General features: G+C 48.1%; 1 long non-coding RNA gene across 1 annotated transcript; it reads left to right on the forward strand.

Moving 5' to 3' along the window:
* The first annotated feature begins 2,136 nt into the window (after positions 1 to 2,136).
* Positions 2,137 to 8,480, forward strand: LOC146759961 (uncharacterized). Its single transcript, XR_014948650.1, has 3 exons — positions 2,137 to 2,743; positions 4,593 to 4,729; positions 5,347 to 8,480. It is a non-coding gene; the product is annotated as an uncharacterized LOC146759961 (long non-coding RNA).
* Positions 8,481 to 13,128: the final 4,648 nt, after the last annotated feature.

The raw sequence follows: 13,128 nt of genomic DNA on the forward strand, positions 1-13,128 counted from the left end.
CCTCCCAAGTGCATCCTGGTCTGGTCAGTCTGAGAACACAGAAGAATGACGTGAAACATGTTTGACCTTCACAACTTCCCTTTACAGACCAGCAAGCTAAAACCCTGAAGGAATTTTCCTGAGCGAGTTTGTCCAAAGCAACATTCACCACCTCATTCAATATTTGCCTGCAAAAAAAATGCCAATTATTGAGAGACAGTCCTGGCTGGGCATCAATAGGCAGCCAGGTGTGAGAAGTTGAAGAGAAATACATCTCATTAATGTGGAATTGTTTTTAGGTTAATAATCTTGCGTTAATTTTCCTTTAAAATATTGTCTTTGACCGTTAAACGCTCGCACTGTTATAAAAAGAACGTAATAAATGATCTTGAAGCAAATTCTCCTGCCAAATGTCATAATTTATTTGCATAATTAGCTCTTAATTTTAATTCAATATGCAAATCCACGCTTCCTTTAAATTGCAGCAGCCTGTTTCCCAGCCCTGGCTGCCATGAATTTATTGTGAGGCGGCTGTTTGAAGCCGCAGCTCTGCTGCCTTCTGGGGACGGCAGTGAGGGGGAGGGGGTGCCCAGAGCCAACTTGAGTCACTTTTTGTTTGGGTTTTGTTTTGGTTCGCTTCTTATTAAGTTGGACCCCAGCCTGCTTCAATCCCTGAGCGTCCCCCTCTTTTCCCCAACAAGTCCTATTTCCCTTTGTCTTCCACCTGCATTCTCTCACTCTTTTCTTCTCCTCTTTGGAGAAGACAATGTTGATCCTCCATGTTCCCTGCCCCTCGCCCCCCCCCCCCCCCCCATGAAAGACTCTGGCTCAAGTCAACCTGGCAACTGCTCTGCTCTCCTCCCCCCTCTGCTCTCTTTCTCCAGCCCATCCTCTGCGTGTGCCAGCCTCTTGCTCTATGCCTTTTAAAGATGATGCCTTCCTTCTCCTGGAGCAGAGTGAGGGGTGAAGGTGCAGGTCCTTGGCATCCCATAAGGAAGGCTCTCAGCCTTTGTCCTACTGGTACAGAGCCTCTGTCAGTTTGGAGAGGTGGCTGGGTCTTGCTCTCCTCCATTCTCCTCAGCTGACACAAGTGATGTGGCTACACTTGGCATGGTAAGGTTGTATGGCACTGCTCCTTGTCCCCAGCTCTGGTAGACCTGGGTCTGTGGAATACAAGTCACTGGAGATTTTTAGACACTTGGCTGCCCAGGGAACTGGTGGAGTTACTGTCTGGGGAAACCCGGAGATGTGGCACTGAGTGATGTGGGTATGGTGGTGATGAGTTGATGGACTAGGTGATCTTAGTGGTCTTTCCCAACCTTAATGATTCTGTGATTCTGTGCTTCTATGGCCATGGCTAATTGACATGCCCCAATTTCTTTTGTGCCTGAAGGGCTTCAGATCCTGTTATTGCCCTAGGGCACAAGGAGTGTGAGAAGGACACAGACTCCTTCCATTGCATTGCACAGCTCTGGTAGCAGAGTAGGAGATATGGGTGGTGGAGTAATGTGAGCTTAGGGTTTAGCTCAGGTTAGGGAATTAAGCAAAAAGGACAAATTAGCCTAGACAATAGGAGATCTTTTTCACTGGGAGAAGGCTTGGGGGAGATATAATTAAATGTTGCCTCATCAAAGTGGAGGCAGTGTGCAAGCTGCTCCCCCTTGTAACTCTATCGTGCTCACCTCCCAGGAGGACTGTCCAGGTCGGGTGCCCTCCCTCCCCCAGGAGCAGGACAGCCGGGAAGGGCTGGCAGGGCGGAGGGCTTGGGCTGGGGACTGCAGGGAGGAGAGGGTGCTGGTGTCTCATTACATCCCTTAGATCTCTGGAGGGGAAAAGAAAAAGGAAAAAAAATCCTCAGACCCAAACCACAGGCCTTTGTTAGAAACGCTGTCCGAGAAATGATGGGAAGGAAGAAGACAGGAACAGCTCAAATTCAGTCCTTCAATAATTAAAGCTTGCAAAAGAATAAAAGGGGAGGGGGGAGGGGGGGGGGGGGGGGGAAGGGTTTTCCCTCCTCCCACCTGCTTCCAAAACGGGGCTGCTGCAGCCTCCTGGGAACAAAGGGATGTGGTGAGAATGGGCAGTCAGGAGGCTTCTGCTTGATCCCACAGAGTCTGGGAGGGACGAACATGGCCCCACAGATGGGAGCCCCTCAGCAAAGCCAGAGAAAAACAGGGGGAAATGTGTCTTTCTATTGCACTGCTTATCAGAGCAGGGATCTGACTTTCTGGTCCGAAGAATATTTGGCAGCTGAAGGCAAAATAATTTCTATTCCAAAACTGAGCAGGAAAAAAACCCAAACACCTGTATTTTATGCTAAGCAAAACAAAGAAGGGGGAAATCCAGCCACTGCACAGCCCACAGTCCCTTCTTCATGGTCTGGCTGATCACAGCCTCTTAGAGAAATATGCAGAATAAGCATGGTTTCTTCTTTAAAAGCTGTGTCTGTCCGGAAATGCCCTTCTTCTCCTCCTTGACTGTTCTGTGTTACTCCCTGCTACAGGTGAGGATTCAGCCAAGTTCCAGAGTCATGGAGCACAGCCCTTTTCTTGGTCAGAAATGATTTTTCATGACCTGGAATGCCTCTACCTGGCCAAGGAGGGGAGAGTAATACCAAACAGAGGACTGCCAAGAGGACACTTACCCACAGTGGTTTACCTTGGCCTCCCCACAGCCATGAGTGTGCATGTCTGAGGCTCATCAGTCAAAGTCCTTCCTTGAGGGAACCACCAGGCTGCCCCGTGAATGGGATTCATCTGTGTGGGTAGGTACACATGGGACCCCTCTGCTGGAAGGGGAGGTGGGTTGGCATTGGAGATCACCAGGATTTCTGGTTGAACCACAAACACTTCCTTTTTCCAGCTGGAACATTGTCTTTTGGCTGAGGGTTTGCAATGGGATTGATATCCCATTTCATTATTTCCAGATTTTCCCATAGCATTGATCAGTACTCATCAGTCATTCTCCTGAGCCCATTTCATGCATCCTGGTGGGAGCCACTAAGTCCCAGGGATGGGGGCTGCAGGCAGAAGGAGCATCACCCTGGGCTCCTTCTATAGGGATGGAGCTCTGTTAAGATAAAGATATTTAAAGTCTATTTAAGAGCTCAAGAAACAGAAAATAAAGCAGATACAGAGAGATGACTGTAAAACAGCTGATGTCATGACTCCTGGAGGCTGGTTTTGCAAGGCTAGCATTGGCAGTTTTGCAGTGCTGCTGCAGGATGACACCATCTGACTTGCACTGGGCTGGAGACAGCAAGGCTCACTTTTTGTCCCTCCCACAGTCCTGCTGGATGACATGGAGCACATTGCTAACATCTCTAATGGCTTCTTTCCACCTGCTTTGCCTACCAAGTTGACCCAGTTTGAGTGGAGTTGACTTTTCACCATGGACCTACCTGGGGTTGGATGTATGCAGGGACTTCAGGGCTGTTTGTGAGGGCAGCATGGGGCAGGCTCCCAAAGGCTGACAGAACTGGGAGTGTTTAGTCAAGAGGAGGCTCAGGGGAGACCTTAGTGCACTCTACAGCACCCCAAAAGGAGGTAGTAAGTGGGGCAGGAGGAGATGGGGGTCAGCTGCCTCCTCTCCCAGGTAACAGTGATAGGACTAGAGGATGTGTTACAGTGAAAGCAGAAAGAAGCCCCAGATCTCTTTTCCACCCTGCCTCTTCCCCGGGGGCCAGCCCAGCACAGCTCAGCACTTCCCCGGTGCTCAGTGCCCTCCGAATCTTCGAACAGCGAGGGCTCAGGACATGAGGCCAATCAAGCAATTGGATTGCCTTAACACGCCTTAGTGCTTTATAATACCTGCCATTCTCCATGCTTCAGTCTGTTCCTGATGCTTGCCATATTTGATGGTTATACTGCTGTGCTTGCTGTGGTCTGCACTGCCCTTCTCAGAGCGCTGCACTGAGCTTGTGGTGCTGGTGGGTGCCACATCCAGGCTGGACCCCAGGCACCCCTTTAGGATGCTGGTGTGTCCCCCCCAGCTGTCCTCAGCTGCGTTCCACACGGCGCCTGTGGAAGTGTACAAAGTGTCAACCTCAGCGTAGTTTTTAACCTGGAGTGATAGCTTTACTGATTTGCCACTTTACTACTCTTGTTAATGAATTTTTAATCTTCTTAATGACATTAAACACGGAAAGTAATTAAGGAAAACAAGTTTGAAACTGCTGACTTAAACCCTTTATTCAGAACTATTTAATGTAGAATTAATTTGATTTTGCCCATTATTCAAATGAACACATTACCTTCTCGTGCATTGGCCTCTTTTTCTTCCTTTTTTTTTTTTTTCTTTTTGTGGTTTTGTTTTATTAAATATATCTTACAATACTTTGTCCTTTTGCTCAGAGTTGCCCTTCCAATGACACAAAGGGTCAGCCCCCTCAGCATCTCTCTTGGGTCTTGTAAAGCCTCCCAGCATTGCAAGCTCAGCCATGGCTGGGGATGGCAGCATCCTGCCTGAAATGTTCAGTGGTGCTACCTGTCCCATTGGGAGCCAGGCCACGTGCACCTTCAGCATGGGCTGTCCTCTGTACCTGGGAGCAGTGGAGACCCCACAAGTGCCCTTTATCCATCTCCAGTCACCCTGAAACCCAGCTTTGCCCCAAGCAGGTGCAGTGTCGATTCAACCAGGAGCAGACTGGACTCTACTGCCAGCTGGGGCTGAAGAGGACGCTGGTCCTTATGTTCACAGGTCTCACATCTTCATTGCTCTCAAGAAATTCCTCCTGGCATGCAGCGTATCGGTAAGCCTTTTTCTCTGCAGCCACCTGCCTGGCAGAGCAGGTAATGTCAGTGGAGTTTCACAGGCTGCTCTGCTTCTGAAACAGTGAGACTTGTCCACATAACGTTTTGCCTGCAATTGCTGGGTAACAGAACCAGGCAGGGCAATAATCCAGAAGAGGCAGAGAGAGGATCAGCTACAGACAAGTACAGCACAAATATCCCAGACCTGAATCTGTAGGGAGAGAGAAACATCAGAGTTGTATGTGAAAAACTCACAGTTCCTCTCCCTGAGTAGAACAGGAACTCACTGATGACTGCAGGGGACAAGAATTCTCTTTACAGCTGCCTAGAGCTCCCAGGTGTTCCGTTCAGCATGGACCCATGTGATACACTGACTGCAGGAGAGTGAGCCCCAAATCAAAGCTCAGCATTCAGTTCTTTATTCAGGTCAGCTGGAAGCTGCCAGCCTGGCTCTCTGTGAGGTTTGCCTATTTTTGCATGAGTTTGGTGCCCAATGAAAGTAACCACATCCTTTCCCTTGGCTCCAGTGCATCACTGGATCATTCCTCAAGCTGGAATATTAAACATGCTGGCAGATTGTCATTAAAACCTTCTTTATTATGTGTTTTTGCTTCAGCAGCCAAAACTGGAGGAAAGAATGAGAGCAAACAATTTTCCTGCATGCTGGCTGTAGGACTCTCCATGAGCGCTGAGCTGACTCCAGCAAGACCTTTCCCACCAGAAACAGCAGTGCAGCAGAGCACCGGGGAGGACAAGACAGCTCCCACCATGGTACCTGACCTCCTCATAGTCAAAACGGTGTTTTAATGTGACAACAGATGTCATAATCCCTTTGGGCTTTTGCAGGCAGCAAACTGAGGCATTGGATAAATGAAATGACATGGAAAAAAATCAGCTGGTGAGCAGCAGAGAGCCCAGGTCCCCAGAGGAGATAGTGACTGTCTCACCTTCAGCCTCTAGTGCTCTTTTACAAATGTACTGGGTGTCCCAGTGTGGGCTTGAAATGTCAGCAGGTCTGAGTGGATCTTATGAGGCTCTCAGTGCCCTGCTTGGGGATTTTGCTGAGCAATCAGCACCCGGCTGACATCATTTTGATACCGTTTTGTCAGGAAGAAACTTCCTTACATCAGGTCTAGTTTGGATGCTTCATCCTAAAGCCCAATCCCAAGCCTTTAAGTTTAGTGTTATCAGGCAAAGTATTTCCCATGGCACACACAGCACTTCAATTCTTGACTCGCACCATGCCAGGTTATGTGCCGAGTCCCTGTGTGATGGGTCTCCTCTCTGTGCCATCACCATTGTGTCTGCTGTTTGCTCTGCTTCTTACAGCTCCCATGCTTTGCCTTCCAGCAGGATGGTGCAAACCTAAGGACAGACTCATGCTGTCACTGTAATGCAAATTACTGCCCTCAGCTCAGCAGCAAAGAGGTGGGAAGAGATGGCCAGATGCCTTCTGCCACTCAGACTGACTGCCCTTGACCAAAGGCATGGTGGTGGTAGGTTGTTGGGAGGACTGGATGGTTTTAATGATCTCTTCCAAACTTAATGATTCAGTGATTCTACAGTTCTAAGTTGGGCCATTTCCAGCACTCAAGGGACTTCCCAGCACGGGGAGGTGGCAGGAGCCACAGGGGAAGACAGCACCAGGGGACAAGTCCATGGTGGGGAGAAGGAGATAAGAGATGAAGGGGGCAGAGATGGAGGAGTGGAAAGAAGGAGGAAGGATGGAGGAGAGAAAGGTGAGTGGAAGCAGCAGATTTCAGGGTGGCCTTCCAGGCAGCATTGGAGGACTCTGGCCGGCACTCCATTTCCAATTTGGCATGTTTGAGAGCGTAAACCTCCCTTCAGTCTGGGCACCAATAAAAGAGGCAGCTCTGCAGAGTCTGCACTCGGCTGTGGCAAGCTGCCGACTTTCATTTCTTTTTACTACTGACTTTGTGTGTCTCTCGCCCCTTCCTCCCATTCTGGGGACTTTATGGACTGAGACGCAGCATCCTCCTTCCCCTGAGCAGGGGTTGGCTGCAGACCTGGAGTTCCAGGAAATTTCCAAGGTTGCCTCTGTGCAGCAGATGCAAACATTTCCACCTGCAGCACCCAGCCCTGCACCAGTGGGGCCATGTCCCACTGATGCCACCCCATTGCTAGCATGGGGCTCCTCCACTAGGAGGGAGCATTCTCCTTCTAGGGGGCAGCTCTGAATCCGTGCTGCCCATCCCAGCTGTGAGCAGTCAGCAGGATGCCAGACTGATTATGAAATCAGTTCAGCTGGGACTGGGTGCTGGTTTTTCTGACTGCAGTGCCCTGCCTGTTTCCACGTTGGCTCAATGGAGATGCTTGTTGCTATTTCATATTTGGAGAGGAGAGGTTGTGTACATGTGAAAGAGATGGCTACCTCACATGCTGCTGATGCTGCAGACTAATTAGGCAATTAACATGTTTCAAAGAGGAAAAGAACAAACAACAAAGAGTAAATGAAAGAGAAGAATGGGCCTGGCTGCAAAATGGTACCTTACGTGTAACCCACAAGTTTTTCTGTATTCCACAATGGCAGAAAGGAAACTGAACATCCCTCCAAATACAAGACTTGATGAGAAATGTGGGTTTTTTAAAGAATGGTTTCATCTTTCCAGCATTTCCTGCTTTCTTCTCCTTGTTCCTGGAAGCCCAATACCTTCCACAAGGATACTGAGGTATGTGGGTTTCCCTTGTGCCCCAAAAATACGTCCCCATGTCTTGGCAATGCAAAATTAAGGAAACCCATGTTGATTCCTTCTGTTGTACCAAAAGCAGCTGAATGCTCACAGACAGTTACAATGCAGAACAGGAGGCAACAGGGCATTCTTTTTCTTCACTCAGAAGCTGTACATTTTGACCCCAGCATGGGCCAGTTTTGCAAACCTTGGCCTCCAGCACCACTCCTGGCTGCTTCCCCTGTTCAGCAGAATGTGAGTGGGTGGGCATATAACTTCTGGCACACAGATGTCCCTTATGCCACAATCACCACACATCTCATTGTGCCTCGTGCACATTTTCTAAGGCACTCCTGACATTCCAGTATCCGATTCTCCAGGCAGAGGGTTTCCTCCAGTCTGATTTTGCTGTGGCTGCATTATGGACACATGGCAGTACTATGTATGAACACACGTACAGTTGCATTCTGTCCTTGAGATTGTGCATTTGGGGCTCGGTTTACATAAATTTTATGGCAGAATTATGAACAAATGTTGTTGATAATGCAGGTCTTTGTTTTACCCCCTCTGCACCCGTGCTGTATGTGTATGTGCTGGTATTTTATGAAGCCTGCAGGCTTCACTCTGCAGTACTCACTGTTTTGTGACTGGAGTTTTTTGGTTTTTTGTTTGTTTGTTTTTAAAATTATTATTTTTTTTTATTTTAATGTCTTATTTTTGCATGGGTACCATGCAAAGTGAGTACATGAACAGCAGAAAAGGAGGATGAATGCACAGGGAAACCAAATATCTTGGTATTTGTGTTTGTGTTTCTTCTTCATGGGTCTTTTTTTGCCTCAAGGAGCCACTTAGGGGGCTGAAATACTGCAAGATCTGGTCCTCTCATGGTATTCCTACCAGCCAGGGAGTGAAACACCCTGAGCAGAACAGATCTTACATTATTTCAGCTCCACAGAGTGCTCCCTGAGGCATCGGCAAGAAACATAAGCACAGCTACAAATGCAAAGAAAACGCTCGCCACACAGAGGCGAATGCTGAACTCCTTGCATGGACAGTGGGCAGAGGCTGCATTTACCCAGGGCACGCCATGATGTGCTGGGTGTTCATCCTGTAAAGGGTCCAGCCAAGCTCAGGTGGCAAAGAGCTGAGCCCAGTGCAAATGGCAGGAACGGGAGGACGAGGGTTGCAGCATCCTCTCCCTCCTTCCACCAGTGCCACAGGGTGCCATTGGCCAAATGGCAGGATTGGGGCCATACAGTTGCACTGTGATTCCTTTCACCGTGTGGGTGGATCTGGGCATTGATGCAGACTAACACCCCAGTGTCCAACCCTGTTTTACTGAAGGCAGTGGAGAATTCTGGCTTTTCTACAGAAAGCAATTTTTTTTTTTTCAATGGAGATGATAGATGTTTTCAAATTAACACTTCTGACTTGCTATAATGTTGGGAAAAATGTTCCATTGCCCTACTAGCTTTGCTGATCTCTAGAAACATTTAGGAAATAGAAGTTTCAGCCTACAAGAAATTCTGTTATTTATACATTAATTTTCATCATGAAGTGAAATTAAAAAATGGAGTGGGCAGGATGGGGTAGAACAGAATGTTAATTCTGAGACAAATTCAATGCAGAAGCATAAAAATCATGTTAAAGTTTATGTTTTGATAGCATTGGAAATACAAAATTACTTATAAATATAATGAGGAAGGCAAAAACAAATAATCCGTTACATTTTGGGTCAGTTCAAATCTCTGCCAAAAGTTTCAGTCAACATTTAACATTTCCACAAAATGGTTCAATTTGGAAGATTCTGCATTTTCCAGTGGAAAACTGGTCCATCAAAATTCTTTTTCTGATCTGCTCTCTTGATTATAGCGTGCTACTAAAGAAGGATGTTTTCCGCCGTAACCATTTTTTTCTAGCTGCAGGCATGTAATTTATGCTTATATTTCAACTGACTAATACCGCATTAAGCATCATCTCAGGACTGGACGTTCATTATCAGAGATTGCATAACAACAAAAGGAAACAGCCACAGTGGCCAAAAAACCTGGGGCCCCACAGTGCTGCAGCACGGCTGTATCCCGTGCAGGGAGCGACCTGCAACCTGCAGGCTTTGAGTCAGGCAAAAATGCTGCTCTCAAAAGAGTGAGCGCTCAGCTGGAGTCCAATGGAAGAAACACTGTGTGTTTTGGTCCTCTAATTCCCTCGTTCTCTGGCTTTTTCCTTTCTTCTCTTCCCACTCTCTCTCCCCTTATCATTCCTCTCCATCTTTTACTCCATTCCTTTGTAGCCCTGCAGTAGGTATTGCCCCATCTTCCTGGCTGCATGGCTGCAGTTCATTATTGCTCCTGCACCCTCCCATTCCCCCTGCCCCACCAGTGGACTCCCTTCCCTACTCCTTCCTTCTCCTCCCTTTCTCCATACCAAATTTCCCCTTCCAGTGGCTGTAGGCTCCGGTGGTGGTTCAGTGGGGACGTCATCCTAAACCCGCCCTTCTGGTGACACAGCGGGCAGCGGTGGTGTTGTCCCCACCCTGCTCGTGCAGCATTTCATCAGAAACCAAGAGACAAGTTAATCTGTTTGGGCTCCAAACGAAGGAAACAATGGGGGGAAGAAACAGTGAGAGAAATAATATTTCTCTCCGCTGGCAAAGGGGCACAATGGGGGAAGGAGCGTGGGGGTGGGTAGGAGGAAGGAAGGTTGCTTTATTTTATTGATTTAAAAAAAAAACACACACATATCCCACAGGCGCCAAAAAGCACAGGGCAATGATTAATGTCCCCTCAGAAAAAGAAATTATATAGAATAAATTAAACTACTGTGGCAGCAAATTGAAAAATAAGGATGTAAATGAGGTTTGAATACTTAATATCTGAGAAGTGGAAGCGCGTCCTGGGCATGGAAAGACTGGTGGGGAATTGCCAGCGGCCAAGGGGGATACTCCCCACTCCCAGCCCAACACCAGGAGGTGGTGTTGGGAGTGGAGCTGGGGCAGCCCACACTTGGGGATGGAAAGGTGATAACTCCATGCTGGACTTGGTAGGAAGAAGTCCTGGCTGCAGCCCTATAGTCAGGGCTCCAGCCCAGCTCCATTAGGCTGCAAGGGTGCCCATCTGTTCCTTCCAACCTGGAATATTCTGTGATTCTATGACTCCATGATTCTATGATTCTATTCTATGATTCTATGACATTCTGAAACTGTGATTCTGTGACTCTAAAACTCCATGACTCTGTGATTCTACTCCATGCTTTCCACACATAGTAGTATGATATAGCCCTCCTACATGACAGGTCTACAAAATGTCAAACACTGTTTGGCTCCCATCCCTGGTGCCAAGATCCTTTTTCATTTCTTCACCCCAACCCTATCCCTGAGAGAAGTCTGTTGGAACTGTGTTGAAGCCACGTTAGCTGAGAATGAGGAAGGATCCCATAGAGAATCTGTCCTGCCACTTCTTGATGCCCACTCAGGGCTCCATCTCTTTGCTGTGTCACAGGTGCAGGTGAAAGATCCTGACCAGGGATTAAACTCTTTGTTGTCACCAACATGAAATGCAAAATACAAAAAGCTCTTGTGGACCATCCCCAGGAGTTGACTGGGCAGTGGGATCCACTCATGGCAGGTGAGATGGCAGTGAGCAGCACCTGGGGCCTCAGCCACAGGTTGCAGGTTGTTTCTGTCCTCCTGATGAGAGCAACAATGGGTCAAAAGGAGGGAGGACAGGAAGCTGCCACTCCCCACATGCTGGGCTTTACCTTCTGACAGCTGTAGGAGTATATGGGAGGTCCCATTCTGGGTTGTGAAGTACTAAGGGCATATGCTGCAGGATGGGGTCGGGCTTTGGGACATGCTTATCCAATGGCAGAGAGGTGACATGGAGAGGTGCAGAGCACCCGATGGGAATGAATGCTGGCTGAAGGGCAGCACTCCTTCCCCTGCCCCCTTGGCTTAACCCCAGGCATTGCCATCAGCCTCTCCCAGTGGGAAATCAAAATTCCCAAACTGCCAGGAGCTGCTGGCTTGGGCTTATCTCCCTTCCATCTGGCTGTGGTGGAGGAGAGACCATCTTCAGACAGAGCTCTGCTTTATCTCAGGTCTCTCCGTCTCCTCTCAGTCCCCTCTTTCTGCATCACCTCTCATTTTTGCCTGTGAGTGTGTATGTGTGTGTGTGTGTCCCTCTCTGTTCCCTTCTGTCTTTTTTGTTCATATATATTTAGTATTTATTTACAAGCTTGATTTTTTTCCCTCTGAGTGAAGCCAGGCATGCACAGAAATCCTTAAGATGCTATAAAGCTGCTGAGGTATAAAATGGAAAGTGCTTAGCCTGCCTGTACAGAAATATCTCACTGCGCCGCACTGGAAGCCACCGAAGCTGGGCACTGTAAATCTCATAGAGTTTAGCTTGTTTGTTTACACCATGACGACGATCTAAAGAGAAAAAGAGAGAGAGGGGGAGAGGGAGAAGCTCTCGGTTCCTCTGTCAGGACATGGCACACATTCCCTACCCAGTCTGCCCAGTGGACCTCAGGAACACATCACCTCCCTGCCCCTCCACCTAGCTGGGCACAGCCCAGGCTTGGGATGAGGCACAGCTGGCTGCTGGTACCACCTGTTCAAGGTGGTTGGATAATCTAGTCTGACTGTCATCCCATCTCCATCGTGGCAGTGCAATGTCTCCATGTTTCTTTAACACCTCCAGGAATGGTGACTCCACTGCCTCCCTGAGCAGCCTGTTCCAATGCACCGCAGTCCTTTCATAGATACAAATGAGATGTGTGCTACTATTGTTTCTGATGGTGGAGGACCAGCAGCCAGATTTCCTCACATGCCGAACACTTTGGTCTCCATCTGAGCTGGAGCTACAGTAACGGAGAACAGATCTATGAAGGAAAGGAAAGCCAGAAGTCTATATCAGAAATTATAAGTGCTACATACAGTACTTCAGCAGAAAGGCACTGAGGAAAATGTGAAAGCCTGCAGTGATGGCACTGTGAAAACATCTCTCACTTAGAAAAAGCCACCAGGCTGCTGAACTTGTTCTGACATCATTGATGGGGAACGCAGCCTGCAATGCTGACCTGACCTGACCCAACACACAGGGAGATTGTTGTGCACCTGGGAAATGAATTCAGGCTTCCCAAGTCCTAGACCCTTAGTGTATATAATGCCCTAAAGGTAAAAAAAGCCTTGGAAAAAAAGAAAAAGAAAAAATGATCAGAGCTTGTCTCAGGTATTTGTGGGTAGGAATAGGAAAGACAGAATTCTATCCCCTCCATGGGTGGCTGCCTCACAGCTTCCTGCAGCCCAGAGCAATGGGCAGACCTTGTGAGCTGCATGTCCCATTTGGAAAGGGCAGGGGCAGCAGCACCAGCACCAAAAAGTATGCACAGGGCAATTCCACTGTGCTGTCCAGACGCAGCAGAAAGGAGAAAGCTTGATGTCTCCTTGGAACACCAATGGGTTTGCACCTCTTTCCATGAGCATCCATCTGAAAGACGTGTCCCTCTATCCCACAGAGATAAAGACCTCATGCACAGTAAGGTTGGATCAGCCTTAAAACTTTTCCTCCCTCATCCTTTGCTGAAAACCTTTTTTTTTTTTTCTTCTTCTTCTTTTTTAATTTGTTTTATTTTGCTTTGTTGTGTTTTGTTTTTCTCTACCTTCCCAATGGCTTCCTGGCCCCTTTGCTCAGGGGACACACCAGGGC

This window comes from Coturnix japonica, chromosome 8, assembly GCF_054131305.1.
Source record: "Coturnix japonica strain WE chromosome 8, WE-NBRP24, whole genome shotgun sequence".
NCBI lineage: Eukaryota > Metazoa > Chordata > Aves > Galliformes > Phasianidae > Coturnix > Coturnix japonica.